Consider the following 16,052-nt stretch of genomic DNA (forward strand, 5'->3'; position numbering starts at 1 on the left):
GGACGGACAGTGGGATGGAGGCTGGTGTGGAATGGGGGCAGACAGTTGGGTGGAGGCTGGTATGGAGCGGTGATGACAGTGGTATGGAGTCTGTGTGGAGCTGGCAGGGACAGTGGTTTGGAGGCTGGTGTGGAGCGGGAACGGACAGGAGGGTGGAGGCTGGTGTGGAATGGGGTGAACAGTGGGATAGATGCTGGTGTGGAATGGGGACGAACAGTGTGGTGGAGACTTGTGTGGAGTGGAGACGGACAGTGGGATGAAGGCTGCTGTGGAATGGGAATGGACAGTGGGATGTTGGCTGGTGAGGTGTGGGGATGGACAGTGGGTTGGAGACTGGTGTGGAATGGTGGGAGTTTGTGTGGAGCTGACAGGGACAGTGGGATAGAGGCTGGTGTGGAGCGGGAACAGACAGTAGAGTAGAGGCTGGTGTGGAATGGGGACGGACAGTGGGATGGAGGCTGGTGTCGAGTGGGGATAGACAGTGGGATGGAGACTGGTGTGGAATGAGGATGGACAGTGGGATGGAGGTTGGTGTCGAGCAAAGAGGGCTGGGGGGATGGAGGCTGGTGTGGAATGGGGACGAACAGTGGAATGGAGACTGGTGTGGAATGGGGATGGACAGTGGAATGGAGGCTGGTGTCGAGTGGGGACGGACAGTGGGATGGAGACTGGTGTGGAGTGGGGATGGACAGTGGGATGGAGGCTGCTGTGGAGTGGGGAGAGACTGTGGGTTGGAAGCTGGTGTCGAGCGAGGACGGCCGGGGGTATGGTGGCTGGTGTGGAATGGAAATGAACAGTGGGATGGAGACTGGAGTTGGAATGGGGATGGACAGTGCGATGGAGGCTGGTGTGGAGTGGGGATGGTCAGTGGGATGGAGGCTAGTGTGGAGCTGGGACGGACAGTGGGATAGAGACTGGTGTGGAGTGGGGACAGACAGTGGAGTGGAGGCTGGTGTGGAGTGAGGATGGACAATGGGATGGAGGCTGGTGTGGAGCGAGGACAGACAGTGGGATGGAGGCTGGTGTGGAATTCGGGCGGACAGTGGGGTAGAGGCTGGTGTGGAGCGGGGACAGACAGTGGGATGGAGACTGGTGTGGAGTGGGGACGGACAGTGGAGTGGAGGCTGGTGTGGAGTGGGGACGGACAATGGGATGGAGGCTGGTGTGGAGCGAGGACAGACAGTGGGATGGAGGCTGGTGTGGAATGTGGACGGACAGTGGGGTGGAGACTTGTGTGGACTGGACACGGACATTGGATTGGAGCCGGCTGTGGAATGGGGATGGACAGTGGGATGGAGGCTCGTGTCGAGTGAGGACGGCCAGGGGAATGGAGGCTGGTGTGGAATGGGGACCAACAGTGGGATGGAGACTGGTGTGGAATGGGGATGGACAGTGGAATGGAGGCTGGTGTCGAGTGGGGACGGACAGTGGGATGGAGACTGGTGTGGAATGGGGATGGACATTGGAATGGAGGCTGGTGTCGAGCAGGGACGGACAGTGGGATGGAGGCTGGTGCGAAGCGGGAACGGACAGTGGGATGGACACTGATGTGGAATGGGGGCGGACAGTGGGATGGAGGCTGGTGTGGAATTGGGAAGGACAGTAGGATGGAGGTTGGTGTGAAGCAGGGACGGACAGTGGGATGGAGGCTGGTGTGGATTGGGGACGGACAGTGGGATGGAGACTGGTGTGGAGCAGTGACGGACAGTGGGATGGAGACTGGTGGAGAGCGGGAATGGACAGTGGGGTGGAGACTGGTGTGGAAAGAGTGCGGACAGTGGGATGTAGACTAGTGTGGCATGAGGGCAGACAGTGGGATGGAGGCTGGTGAGGAATGGGGAAGACAATGGGGATGTAGGCTGGTCTGGAGAGGGGACGGACTGTGGGAAGGAGGCTGCTGTGGAGCGTGGACGGACAGTAGGATGGAGACTGGTGTGGAATGGGAGTGGACAGTAGGATGGAGGCTGGTGTGGAATGGGGAAGGACAATGGGATGGAGGCTGGTGTGGAATGGGGGCAGACAGTTGGGTGGAGGCTGGTGTGGAGCGGTGACGGAGAGGTTTATGGAGTCTGTGTGGAGCTGGCAGGGACAGTGGTTTGGAGGCTGGTGTGGAGCGGTGACGGACAGGAGGGTGGAGGCTGGTGTGGAATGGGGACGGAGAGTGGGATGGAGACTGGTGTGGAATGGGGACGGACAGTGGGATGGAGACTGGTGTGGAATGAGGATGGACAGTGGGATGGAGACTGGTGTGGAATGAGGATGGACAGTGGGATGGAGGCTGGTGTGGAGCAGGGAGGGACTGTGGGATGGAGGCTAGTGTAGAGCGGTGACGGACAGTGAGATGGAGGCTGGTGTGAAATGGGGAAGGACAATGGTATGGAGGCTGGTGTCGAGCAGGGACGGACAGTGGGATGGAGGCTGCTGCGAAACGGGAACGGACAGTGGGATGGAGACTGATGTGGAATGGGGGCGGACAGTGGGATAGAGGCGGGTGCGGAGCGGGGGCAGACAGTGGGATGGAGGCTGGTGTGGAGTGAGGACGGACTGTTGGTTAGAGGCTGGTGTGGAATGGGGAAGGACAATAGGATGGAGGTTGGTGTGGAATGGGGATGGACAGTGGGATTGAGGCTGGTGTGGAGTGTCGACGGACAGTGGGATGGAGACTGGTGTGAAATGAGGAAGGACAGTGGGATGGAGGCTGGTGTCGAGCGAGGACGGCCGGGGGTATGGAGGCTGGTGTGGAATGGGGACGAACAGTGGGATGGAGGCTGGTGTGGAATCGGGAAGGACAATAGGATGGAGGTTGGTGTTGAGCAGGGACGGACAGTGGGATGGAGGCTGGTGTGGATTGGGGACAGACAGTGGGATGGAGACTGGTGTGGAGCAGTGACGGACAGTGGGATGGAGACTGGTGCAGAGCGAGAATGGACAGTGGGGTGGAGACTGGTATGGAAAGAGTGTGGACAGTGGGATGTAGACTAGTGTGGAATGAGGGCAGGCAGTGGGATGGAGGCTGGTGAGGAATGGGGAAGGACAATGGGGATGTAGGCTGGTCTGGAGAGGGGACGGACTGTGGGATGGAGGCTGCTGTGGAGCGGGGATGGACAGTAGGATGGAGACTGGTGTGGAATGGGAGTGGACTGTGGGATGGAGGCTGGTGTGGAATGGGGAAGGACAATGGGATGGAGGCTGGTGTGGAATGGGGGCAGACAGTTGGGTGGAGGCTGGTGTGGAGCGGTGACGGAGAGGTTTATGGAGTCTGTGTGGAGCTGGCAGGGACAGTGGTTTGGAGGCTGGTGTGGAGCGGTGACGGACAGGAGGGTGGAGGCTGGTGTGGAATGGGGACGGAGAGTGGGATGGAGACTGGTGTGGAATGGGGACGGACAGTGGGATGGAGACTGGTGTGGAATGAGGATGGACAGTGGGATGGAGGTTGGTGTCGAGCAAAGAGGGCTGGGGGGATGGAGGCTGGTGTGGAATGGGGACGAACAGTGGAATGGAGACTGGTGTGGAATGGGGATGGACAGTGGAATGGAGGCTGGTGTCGAGTGGGGACGGACAGTGGGATGGAGACTGGTGTGGAGTGGGGATGGACAGTGGGAGGGAGGCTGCTGTGGAGTGGGGAGAGACTGTGGGTTGGAAGCTGGTGTCGAGCGAGGACGGCCGGGGGTATGGTGGCTGGTGTGGAATGGAAATGAACAGTGGGATGGAGACTGGAGTCGGAATGGGGATGGACAGTGCGATGGAGGCTGGTGTGGAGTGGGGATGGTCAGTGGGATGGAGGCTAGTGTGGAGCGGGGACGGACAGTGGGATAGAGACTGGTGTGGAGTGGGGACAGACAGTGGAGTGGAGGCTGGTGTGGAGTGAGGATGGACAATGGGATGGAGGCTGGTGTGGAGCGAGGACAGACAGTGGGATGGAGGCTGGTGTGGAATTCGGGCGGACAGTGGGGTAGAGGCTGGTGTGGAGCGGGGACAGACAGTGGGATGGAGACTGGTGTGGAGTGGGGACGGACAGTGGAGTGGAGGCTGGTGTGGAGTGGGGACGGACAATGGGATGGAGGCTGGTGTGGAGCGAGGACAGACAGTGGGATGGAGGCTGGTGTGGAATGTGGACGGACAGTGGGGTGGAGACCTGTGTGGACTGGACACGGACATTGGATTGGAGCCGGCTGTGGAATGGGGATGGACAGTGGGATGGAGGCTCGTGTCGAGTGAGGACGGCCAGGGGAATGGAGGCTGGTGTGGAATGGGGACCAACAGTGGGATGGAGACTGGTGTGGAATGGGGATGGACAGTGGAATGGAGGCTGGTGTCGAGTGGGGACGGACAGTGGGATGGAGACTGGTGTGGAATGGGGATGGACATTGGAATGGAGGCTGGTGTCGAGCAGGGACGGACAGTGGGATGGAGGCTGGTGCGAAGCGGGAACGGACAGTGGGATGGACACTGATGTGGAATGGGGGCGGACAGTGGGATGGAGGCTGGTGTGGAATTGGGAAGGACAGTAGGATGGAGGTTGGTGTGAAGCAGGGACGGACAGTGGGATGGAGGCTGGTGTGGATTGGGGACGGACAGTGGGATGGAGACTGGTGTGGAGCAGTGACGGACAGTGGGATGGAGACTGGTGGAGAGCGGGAATGGACAGTGGGGTGGAGACTGGTGTGGAAAGAGTGCGGACAGTGGGATGTAGACTAGTGTGGCATGAGGGCAGACAGTGGGATGGAGGCTGGTGAGGAATGGGGAAGGACAATGGGGATGTAGGCTGGTCTGGAGAGGGGACGGACTGTGGGATGGAGGCTGCTGTGGAGCGTGGACGGACAGTAGGATGGAGACTGGTGTGGAATGGGAGTGGACAGTAGGATGGAGGCTGGTGTGGAATGGGGAAGGACAATGGGATGGAGGCTGGTGTGGAATGGGGGCAGACAGTTGGGTGGAGGCTGGTGTGGAGCGGTGACGGAGAGGTTTATGGAGTCTGTGTGGAGCTGGCAGGGACAGTGGTTTGGAGGCTGGTGTGGAGCGGTGACGGACAGGAGGGTGGAGGCTGGTGTGGAATGGGGACGGAGAGTGGGATGGAGACTGGTGTGGAATGGGGACGGACAGTGGGATGGAGACTGGTGTGGAATGAGGATGGACAGTGGGATGGAGACTGGTGTGGAATGAGGATGGACAGTGGGATGGAGGCTGGTGTGGAGCAGGGAGGGACTGTGGGATGGAGGCTAGTGTAGAGCGGTGACGGACAGTGAGATGGAGGCTGGTGTGAAATGGGGAAGGACAATGGTATGGAGGCTGGTGTCGAGCAGGGACGGACAGTGGGATGGAGGCTGCTGCGAAACGGGAACGGACAGTGGGATGGAGACTGATGTGGAATGGGGGCGGACAGTGGGATAGAGGCGGGTGCGGAGCGGGGGCAGACAGTGGGATGGAGGCTGGTGTGGAGTGAGGACGGACTGTTGGTTAGAGGCTGGTGTGGAATGGGGAAGGACAATAGGATGGAGGTTGGTGTGGAATGGGGATGGACAGTGGGATTGAGGCTGGTGTGGAGTGTCGACGGACAGTGGGATGGAGACTAGTGTGAAATGAGGAAGGACAGTGGGATGGAGGCTGGTGTCGAGCGAGGACGGCCGGGGGTATGGAGGCTGGTGTGGAATGGGGACGAACAGTGGGATGGAGGCTGGTGTGGAATCGGGAAGGACAATAGGATGGAGGTTGGTGTTGAGCAGGGACGGACAGTGGGATGGAGGCTGGTGTGGATTGGGGACAGACAGTGGGATGGAGACTGGTGTGGAGCAGTGACGGACAGTGGGATGGAGACTGGTGCAGAGCGAGAATGGACAGTGGGGTGGAGACTGGTATGGAAAGAGTGCAGACAGTGGGATGTAGACTAATGTGGAATGAGGGCAGGCAGTGGGATGGAGGCTGGTGAGGAATGGGGAAGTACAATGGGGATGTAGGCTGGTCTGGAGAGGGGACGGACTGTGGGATGGAGGCTGCTGTGGAGCGGGGACGGACAGTAGGATGGAGACTGGTGTGGAATGGGAGTGGACTGTGGGATGGAGGCTGGTGTGGAATGGGGAAGGACAATGGGATGGAGGCTGGTGTGGAATGGGGGCAGACAGTTGGGTGGAGGCTGGTGTGGAGCGGTGACGGAGAGGTTTATGGAGTCTGTGTGGAGCTGGCAGGGACAGTGGTTTGGAGGCTGGTGTGGAGCGGTGACGGACAGGAGGGTGGAGGCTGGTGTGGAATGGGGACGGACAGTGGGATGGAGATTGGTGTGGAATGAGCATGGACAGTGGAATGGAGACTGGTGTGGAATGAGGATGGACAGTGGGATGGAGGCTGGTGTGGAATGGGGGCAGACAGTTGGGTGGAAGCTGGTGTGGGGAACGGTGACGGACAGTGGTATTGAGTCTGTGTGGAGCTGACAGGGACAGTGGGATAGAGGCTGGTGTGGAGCGGGAACGGACAGTAGAGTAGAGGCTGGTGTGGAATGGGGGTGGACAGTGTGGTGGAGACTTGTGAGGACTGGATACGTACAGTGGGATGGAGGCTGCTGTGGAATGGAGATGGACAGTGGGATGGAGGCTGGTGTCGAGTGGGGATAGACAGTGGGATGGAGACTGGTGTGGAATGAGGATGGACAGTGGGATGGAGGCTGGTGTCGAGCGAAGATGGCTGGGGGGATGGAGGCTGGTGTGGAATGGGGACGAACAGTGGGATGGAGACTGGTGTGGAATGGGGATGGACAGTGGAATGGAGGCTGGTGTCGAGTGGGGACGGACAGTGGGATGGAGACTGGTGTGGAGTGGGGATGGACAGTGGGATGGAGGCTGCTGTGGAGTGGGGAGAGACTGTGGGTTGGAAGCTGGTGTAGAGCGAGGACGGCCGGGTGTATGGTGGCTGGTGTGGAATGGAAATGAACAGTGGGATGGAGACTGGAGTCGGAATGGGGATGGACAGTGCGATGGAGGCTGGTGTGGAGTGGGGATGGTCAGTGGGGTGGAGGCTAGTGTGGAGCAGGGACGGACAGTGGGATGGAGACTGGTGTGGAGTGGGGACAGACAGTGGAGTGGAGGCCGGTGTGGAGTGGGGATGGACAATGGGATGGAGGCTGGTGTGGAGCGAGGACAGACAGTGGGATGGAGGCTGGTGTGGAATTTGGGCGGACAGTGGGGTGGAGACTTGTGTGGACTGGACACGGACAGTGGGATGGAGGCTGCTGTGGAATGGGGATGGACAGTGGGATGGAGGCTGGTGTGGAATGGGGACGAACAGTGGGATGGAGACTGGTGTGGAATGGGGATGGACAGTGGAATGGAGGCTGGTGTCGAGTGGGGACGGACAGTGGGATGGAGGCTAGTGCGAAGCGGGAACGGACAGTGGGATGGACACTGATGTGGAATGGGGGCGGACAGTGGGATGGAGACTGGTTTGGAGCAGTGACGGACAGTAGGGTGGAGGATGGTGTGGAATGGGGACGGACAGTGGGATGGAGACTGGTGTGGAATGGGGACGGACAGTGGGATGGAGGCTGGTGTGGAGCAGGGAGGGACTGTGGGATGGAGGCTAGTGTAGAGCGGTGACGGACAGTGAGATGGAGGCTGGTGTGAAATGGGGAAGGACAATGGGATGGAGGCTGGTGTCGAGCAGGGACAGACAGTGGGATGGAGGCTGGTGCGAAGCGGGAACGGACAGTGGGATGGAGACTGATGTGGAATGGGAGTGGACAGTGGGATGGAGGCTGGTGTGGAATGGGGAAGGACAATGGGATGGAGGCTGGTGTGGAATGGGGGAAGACAGTTGGGTGGAGGCTGGTGTGGAGCGGTGACGGACAGTAGGGTGGAGGCTGGTGTGGAATGGGGACGGACAGTGGGATGGAGACTGGTGTGGAATGGGGACGGACATTGGGATGGAGACTGGTGTGGAATGAGGATGGACAGTGGGATGGAGACTGGTGTGGAATGGGGACGGACATTGGGATGGAGACTGGTGTGGAATGAGGATGGACAGTGGGATGGAGGCTGGTGTGGAGCAGGGAGGGACTGTGGGATGGAAGCTAGTGTAGAGCGGTGACGGACAGCGAGATGGAGGCTGGTGTGAAATGGGGAAGGACAATGGGATGGAGGCTGGTGTCGAGCAGGGACGGACAGTGGGATGGAGGCTGTTGCGAAACGGGGACGGACAGTGGGATGGAGACTGATGTGGAATGGGGGCGGACAGTTGGATAGAGGCGGGTGTGGAGCGGGGGCGGACAGTAGGATGGAGGCTGGTGTGGAGTGAGGATGGACTGTTGGTTAGAGGTTGGTGTGGAATGGGGAAGGACAATAGGATGGAGGTTGGTGTGGAGCAGGGACGGACAGTGGGATGGACACTGGTGTGGAATGTCGACGGACAGTGGGATGGAGACTGGTGTGAAATGGGGGCGGACAGTGATAGGAGGCTGTTCTGGAGTGGGGACGGACAGTGGGATGGAGACCGGTGTGAAATGGGGGCGGACAGTGAGACGGAGGCTGTTCTGGAGTGGGGACGGACAGTGGGATGGAGACTGGTGTACAGCTAGGACGGACAGTGGGATGGAGGCTTGTCTGGAGAGGGGACGGACATTGGTGTGGAGGCTGGTGTACAGCTAGGACGGACAGTGGGATGGAGGCTGGTGTGGATGGGGGCAGACAGTTGGGTGGAGGCTGGTATGGAGCGGTGATGGACAGTGGTATGGAGTCTGTGTGGAGCTGGCAGGGACATTGGTTTGGAGGCTGGTGTGGAGCGGGAACGGACAGGAGGGTGGAGGCTGGTGTGGAATGGGGTGGACAGTGGGATGGAGGCTGGTGTGGAATGGGAATGGACAGTGGGATGGTGGCTGGTGTGGAGTGGGGACGGACAATGGGATGGAGGCTGGTGAGGAGTGGGGATGGACAGTGGGGTGGAGGCTGGTGTGGAACGGTGACGGACAGTGGTATTGAGTCTGTGTGGAGCTGACAGGGACAGTGGGATAGAGGCTGGTGTGGAGCGGAAACGGACAGTAGAGTAGAGGCTGGTGTGGAATGGGGACGGACAGTGGGGTGGAGACTTGTGTGGACTGGATACGTACAGTGGGATGGAGGCTGCTGTGGAATGGGGATGGACAGTGGGATGGAGGCTGGTGTCGAGTGGGGATAGACAGTGGGATGAAGACTGGTGTGGAATGAGGATGGACAGTGGGATGTAGGCTGGTGTCGAGCGAAGACGGCTGGGGGGATGGAGGCTGGTGTGGAATGGGGACGAACAGTGGAATGGAGACTGGTGTGGAATGGGGATGGACAGTGGAATGGAGACTGGTGTGGAGTGGGGATGGACAGTGGGATGGAGGCTGCTGTGGAGTGGGGAGAGACTGTGGGTTGGAAGCTGGTGTCGAGCGAGGACGGCCATGGGTATGGTGGCTGGTGTGGAATGGAAATGAACAGTGGGATGGAGATTGGTGTCGGAATGGGGATGGACAGTGCGATGGAGGCTGGTGTGGAGTGGGGATGGTCAGTGGGGTGGAGGCTAGTGTGGAGCGGGGCCGGCAGTGGGATGGAGACTGGTGTGGAGTGGGGACAAACAGTGGAGTGGAGGCTGGTGTGGAGTGGGGATGGACAATGGGATGGAGGCTGGTGTGGAGCGAGGACAGACAGTGGGATGGAGGCTGGTGTGGAATTTGGGCGGACAGTGGGGTAGAGGCTGGTGTGGAGCGGGGACGGACAGTGGGATGGAGACTGGTGTGGAGTGGGGATGGATAGTGGAGTGGAGGCTGGTGTGGATTGGTGTCGGAATGGGGATGGACAGTGCGATGGAGGCTGGTGTGGAGTGGGGATGGTCAGTGGGGTGGAGGCTAGTGTGGAGCGGGGCCGGCAGTGGGATGGAGACTGGTGTGGAGTGGGGACAAACAGTGGAGTGGAGGCTGGTGTGGAGTGGGGATGGACAATGGGATGGAGGCTGGTGTGGAGCGAGGACAGACAGTGGGATGGAGGCTGGTGTGGAATTTGGGCGGACAGTGGGGTAGAGGCTGGTGTGGAGCGGGGACGGACAGTGGGATGGAGACTGGTGTGGAGTGGGGATGGATAGTGGAGTGGAGGCTGGTGTGGAGTGGGGACGGACAATGGGATGGTGGCTGGTGTGGAGCGAGGACAGACAGTGGGATGGAGGCTGGTGTGGAATGGGGACGGACAGTGGGGTGGAGACTTGTGTGGACTGGACACGGACATTGGGATGGAGGCTGCTGTGGAATGGGGCTGGACAGTGGGATGGAGGCTGGTGTCGAGTGGGGATGGACAGTGGGATGGAGACTGGTGTGGAATGACGATGGACAGTGGGATGGAGGCTGGTGTCGAGCGAGGACGGCCAGCGGGATGGAGGCTGGTGTGGAATGGGGACGAACAGTAATATGGAGACTGGTGTGAAATGGGGATGGACAGTGGGATGGTGACTGGTGTCGAGTGGGGACGGACAGTGGGATGGAGACCGGTGTGGAATGGGGATGGACATTGGAATGGAGGCTGGTGTCGAGCAGGGACAGACAGTGGGATGGAGGCTGGTGCGAAGCGGGAACGGACAGTGGGATGGACGCTGATGTGGAATGGGGGCGGACAGTGGGATGGAGGCTGGTGTGGAATCGGGAAGGACAATAGGATGGAGGTTGGTGTGGAGCAGGGACGGACAGTGGGATGGACACTGATGTGGAATGGGGACGGACAGTGGGATGGAGGCTGGTGTGGAGCGGTGACGGACAGTTGTATGGAGTCTGTGTGGAGCTGGCAGGGACAGTGGTTTGGAGGCTGGTGTGGAGCGGTGACGGACAGTAGGGTGGAGGCTGGTGTGGAATGGGGACGGACAGTGGGGTGGAGGCTGGTGTGGAATGGGGACGGACAGTGGGATGGAGACTGGTGTGGAATGAGGATGTACAGTGGGATGGAGACTGGTGTGGAATGAGGATGGACAGTGGGATGGAGGCTGGTGTGGAGCAGGGAGGGACTGTGGGATGGAGGCTAGTATAGAGCGGTGACGGACAATGAGATGGAGGCTGGTGTGAAATGGGGAAGGACAATGGGATGGAAGCTGGTGTCGAGCAGGGACGGACAGTGGGATGGAGGCTGGTGCGAAGCCGGAACGGACAGTGGGATGGAGACTGATGTGGAATGGGGGCGGACAGTGGGATAGAGGCGGGTGCGGAGCGGGGGCGGACAGTGAGATGGAGGCTGGTGTGGAGTGAGGACGGACTGTTGGTTAGAGGCTGGTGTGGAATGGGGAAGGACAATAGGATGGAGGTTGGTGTTGAGCAGGGACGGACAGTGGGATGGAGGCTGGTGAGGAATGGGGGCAGACCATGGGATGGAGGCTGGTGTGGAATGGGGTCGGACAGTGGAATGCAGACTGGTAGGTAGTGGAAATGTACAGTGGGATGGTGGCTGCTGTGGAGCAGGGACGGACAGTGCGATGGACACTGGTGTGGAGCGAGGACAGACAGTGGGGTGGAGTCTGGTGGGGAGTGGGGACGGACAATGGGATAGAGACTGGTGTGGAGCGGGGACGGACAGTGGGTTGGAGGCTGCTGTGGAATGGGAGCGGACCGTGGGATGGAGATTGGTGTGGAATGGGGACGGACAGTGGGATGCAGACTGGTGTGGAGTGGGGACGGACTTTGGGATGGAGACTGCTGTGGAGCGGGGACAGACGGTAGGATGGAGACTGGTGTGGAATGGGGGCGGAGAGTTGCATGGAGGCTGGTGTGGAATGGGGAAGGACAATGGGATGGAGGCTGGTCGGGAGAGGGGACGGACAGTGGGATGGAGGCTGGTGTGCAGCGGTGACGGACAGTGGTATGGAATCGGTGTGGAGCTGGAAGGGACAGTGATTTGGAGGCTGGTGTGGAGGGGAACGGACAGTAGGGTGGAGGCTGGTGTGGAATGGGGTTGGACAGTGGGGTGGAGACAGCTGTGGAATGGGGATGGACAGTGGGATGGAGGCTACTGTGGAGTGGGGAGGGACTGTGGGGTGGATGCATGTGTCGAGCGAGGACGGCGGGGCGGATGGTGGCTGGTGTGGAATGGGAATGAACGGTGGGATGGAGACTGGTGTCGGAATGGGGATGGAGAGTGGGATGGAGGCTGGTGTGGAATGGGGACGGATAGTGGAATGGAGGCTGGTGTGGAGTTGGGATGGACAGTGGGGTGGAGGCTGGTGTGGAATTGGGGTTGACAGTGGGGTGGAGACTTGTGTGGACTGGATACGTACAGTGGGATGGAGGCTGGTATCGAGTGGGGATAGACAGTGGGATGGAGACTGGTGTGGAGCGAGGACAGACAGTGGGTGGAGGTTGGTGTGGTGCAGGGACGGACAGTGGGGTGGAGGCTGGTGTGGAGTGGGGACGGACAGTGTGATGGAAGCTGGTGTGGAATGGGGAAGGACAATGGGATGGAGGCTGGTCTGGAGCGGGAACGGAAAGTGGGATGGAGGCTGGTGTGCAGCTGGGACGGACAGTGGGATGGAGGCTGGTGTGGAATGGGGGCAGACAGTTGGGTGGAGGCTGGTGTGGAGCGGGAATGGACAGTGGGATGGAGACTGGTGTGGAAAGAGTGCGGACAGTGGGATGTAGACTAGTGTGGAATGCGGGCAGACACTGGGATGGAGACTGGTGAGGAATGGGGAAGTACAATGGGGATGTAGGCTGGTCTGGAGAGGGGACGGGCTGTGGGATGGAGGCTGCTGTGGAGCGGGGACAGACAGTGGGATGGAGACTGGTGTGAAATGGGAGTGGATCGTTGGATGGAGGATGGTGTGGAATGGGGAAGGACAATGGGATGGAGGCTGGTGTGCAGCTGGGATGGACAGTGGGATGGAGGCTGGTGTGGAATGGGGGCAGACAGTTGGGTGGAGGTTGGTGTGGAGCGGTGACGGACAGTGGTATGGAGTCTGTGTGGAGGTGGCAGGGACAGTGGTTTGGAGGCTGCTGCGAAACGGGAACGGACAGTGGGATGGAGACTGATGTGGAATGGGGGCGGACAGTGGGATAGAGGCGGGTGCGGAGCGGGGGCAGACAGTGGGATGGAGGCTGGTGTGGAGTGAGGACGGACTGTTGGTTAGAGGCTGGTGTGGAATGGGGAAGGACAATAGGATGGAGGTTGGTGTGGAATGGGGACGGACAGTGGGATGGACACTGGTGTGCAGTGTCGACGGACAGTGGGATGGAGACTGGTGTGAAATGGGGGCGGACAGTGAGACGGAGGCTGTTCTGGAGTGGGGACGGACAGTGGGATGGAGACTGGTGTACAGCTAGGACGGACAGTGGGATGGAGGCTGGTGTGGAATGGGGGCAGACAGTTGGGTGGAGGCTGGTATGGAGCGGTGATGGACAGTGGTATGGAGTCTGTGTGGAGCTGGCAGGGACAGTGGTTTGGAGGCTGGTGTGGAGCGGGAACGGACAGGAGGGTGGAGGCTGGTGTGGAATGGGGTGGACAGTGGGATGGAGGCTGGTGTGGAATGGGGACGGACAGTGTGGTGGAGACTTGTGTGGAGTGGGGACGGACAGTGGGATGGAGGCTGCTGTGGAATGGGAATGGACAGTGGGATGGTGGCTGGTGTGGAGTGGGGATGGACAGTGGGGTGGAGGCTAGTGTGGAGCGAGGATGGACAGTGGGATGGAGACTGGTGTGGAGCGAGGACAGACAGTGGGGTGGAGGTTGGTGTGGAGCGGGGACGGACAGTGGGATGGAGGCTGGTGTGGAGTGGGGACAGACAGTGGGATGGAGACTGCTGTGGAGCGGGGACAGACAGTGGGATGGAGACTGGTGTGGAATGGGGGCGGACAGTGTGATGGAGGCTGGTGTGGAATGGGGAAGGACAATGGGATGGAGGCTGGTCTGGAGAGGGGACGGACAGTGGGATGGAGGCTGGTGTGCAGCGGGGATGGACAGTGCTATTGGAGTCTGTGTGGAGCTGGCAGGGACAGTGGTTTGGAGGCTGGTGTGGATCGGGAAGGGACAGTAGGGTGGAGGCTGGTGTGGAATGGGGCGGATAGTGGGATGGAGGCTGGTGTGGAGTGGGGACGGACAATGGGTTGGAGGCTGGTGAGGAATGGGGGCGGACCGTGGGATGGAGGCTGGTGGGGAATGGGGACGGACAGTGGGATGCAGACTGGTGGGGAGTGGGTACGGACAGTGGGATGGAGACTGGTGTGGAGCGAGGACAGACAGTGGGATGGAGGCTGGTGAGGAATGGGGGCGGACCGTGGGATGGAGGCTGGTGTGGAATGGGGACGGACAGTGGGATGCAGACTGGTGTGGAATGGGAGCGGACAATGGGATGGAGGCTTGTCTGGAGAGGGGACGGACATTGGGGTGTAGGCTGGTGTACAGCTAGGACGGACAGTGGGATGGAGGCTGGTGTGGAATGGGGGCAGACAGTTGGGTGGAGACTGGTCTGGAGCGGTGACAGACAGTGGTATGGAGTCTGTGTGGAGCTGGCAGGGACATTGGTTTGGAGGCTGGTGTGGAGCGGGAACGGACAGTAGGGTGGAGGCTGGTGTGGAATGGGGTGGACAGTGGGATGGAGGCTGGTGTGGAATGGGGACGGACAGTGTGGTGGAGACTTGTGTGGAGTGGAGACGGACAGTGGGATGGAGGCTGCTGTGGAATGGAAATGGACAGTGGGATGGTGGCTGGTGTGGAGTGGGGTCGGACAATGGGATGGAGACTGGTGTGGAATGGGGACGGACAGTGGAATGGAGGCTGGTGAGGAGTGGGGATGGACAGTGGGATGCAGACTGGTGGTGAGGGGGAACGTTCAGAGGGATAGTGGCTGCTGTGGAGCGGGGACGGACAGTGGGATGGAGACTGGTTTGGAATGGGAGCGGACAGTGGGATGGAGGCTGGTGTGGAATGGGGAAGGACAATGGGATGGAGGGTGGTCTGGAGAGTGGATGGACAGTGGGATGGAGGCTGGTGTGGAGTGGGGACGGACAGTGGGATGGAGGCTGGTGTGGATGGGGGCAGACAGTTGGGTGGAGGCTGGTGTGGAGCGATGACGGACAGTGGGATGGAGGCTGGTGTGGAGCTGGCAGGGACAGTAGGGTAGAGGCTGGTGTGGAATGGGGGTGGACAGTGGGATGGAGGCTGGTGTGGAGTGGAGACGGACAGTGGGATGAAGGCTGGTGTGGAATGAGGATGGACAGTGGGATGGAGGCTGCTGTCAAGTAGGGACGGACAGTGGGATGGAGGCTGTTACGAAGCGGGAACGGACAGTTCGATGGAGACTGATGTGGAATGGGGGTGGACAGTGGGATGGAGGCTGGTGTTGAGCGGGGGCGGACAGTGGGATGGAGGGTGGTGTGGAATGGGGAAGGACAGTGGGATGGAGGCTGGTGTGGAGTGGGGAAGGACAGTGGGATGGAGACTGGTGTGAAATGGGGGCGGACAGTGGGATGGAGGCTGGTCTGGAGTGGGGACGGACTTTGGGATGGAGACTGGTGTGGAGCAGTGAGGGACAGTGGGATGGAGACTGGTGCAGAGCGGGAATGGACAGTGAGGTGGAGACTGGTGTGGAAAGGGTGCAGACAGTGGGATGTAGACTGGTGTGGAATGAGGGCGGACAGTGGGATGGAGGCTGGTGTGGAATGGGGAAGGACAATGGGATGGAGGCTGGTCTGGAGTGGGGACGGACAGTGGGATGGAGGCTGGTCTGGAGTGGGGACGGACAGTGGGATGGAGGGTGGTGTGGAGCGAGGACGGACTGTTGGTTAGAGGCTGATGTGGAGCGGGAACGGACAGTGGGATGGAGGCTCGTGTGAAGCGGGGACATACAGTGGGATGGAGGCTGGTGTGTAATGGGGGCGGACAGTTGGGTGGGGGCTGGTGTGGAGTGGGGACGGGCAGTGGGATGGAGTCTGGTGTGGATTGGGAATGGACAGTGGGATGGAAACTGGTGTGAAATGGGGGCGGACAGCGGGGTGGACGCTGGTGTGGAATGGGGACGGACAGTGGGGTGGAGGCTGGTGTGGAGTGGGGACGGACAGTGGGGTGGAGGCTGGTGTGGAGTGGGGATGG

Source organism: Chiloscyllium plagiosum, unplaced genomic scaffold (assembly GCF_037043375.1).
Source record: "Chiloscyllium plagiosum isolate Xiang-an unplaced genomic scaffold, Cpla_swu_hap1 HiC_scaffold_18, whole genome shotgun sequence".
NCBI classification, from domain to species: domain Eukaryota; kingdom Metazoa; phylum Chordata; class Chondrichthyes; order Orectolobiformes; family Hemiscylliidae; genus Chiloscyllium; species Chiloscyllium plagiosum.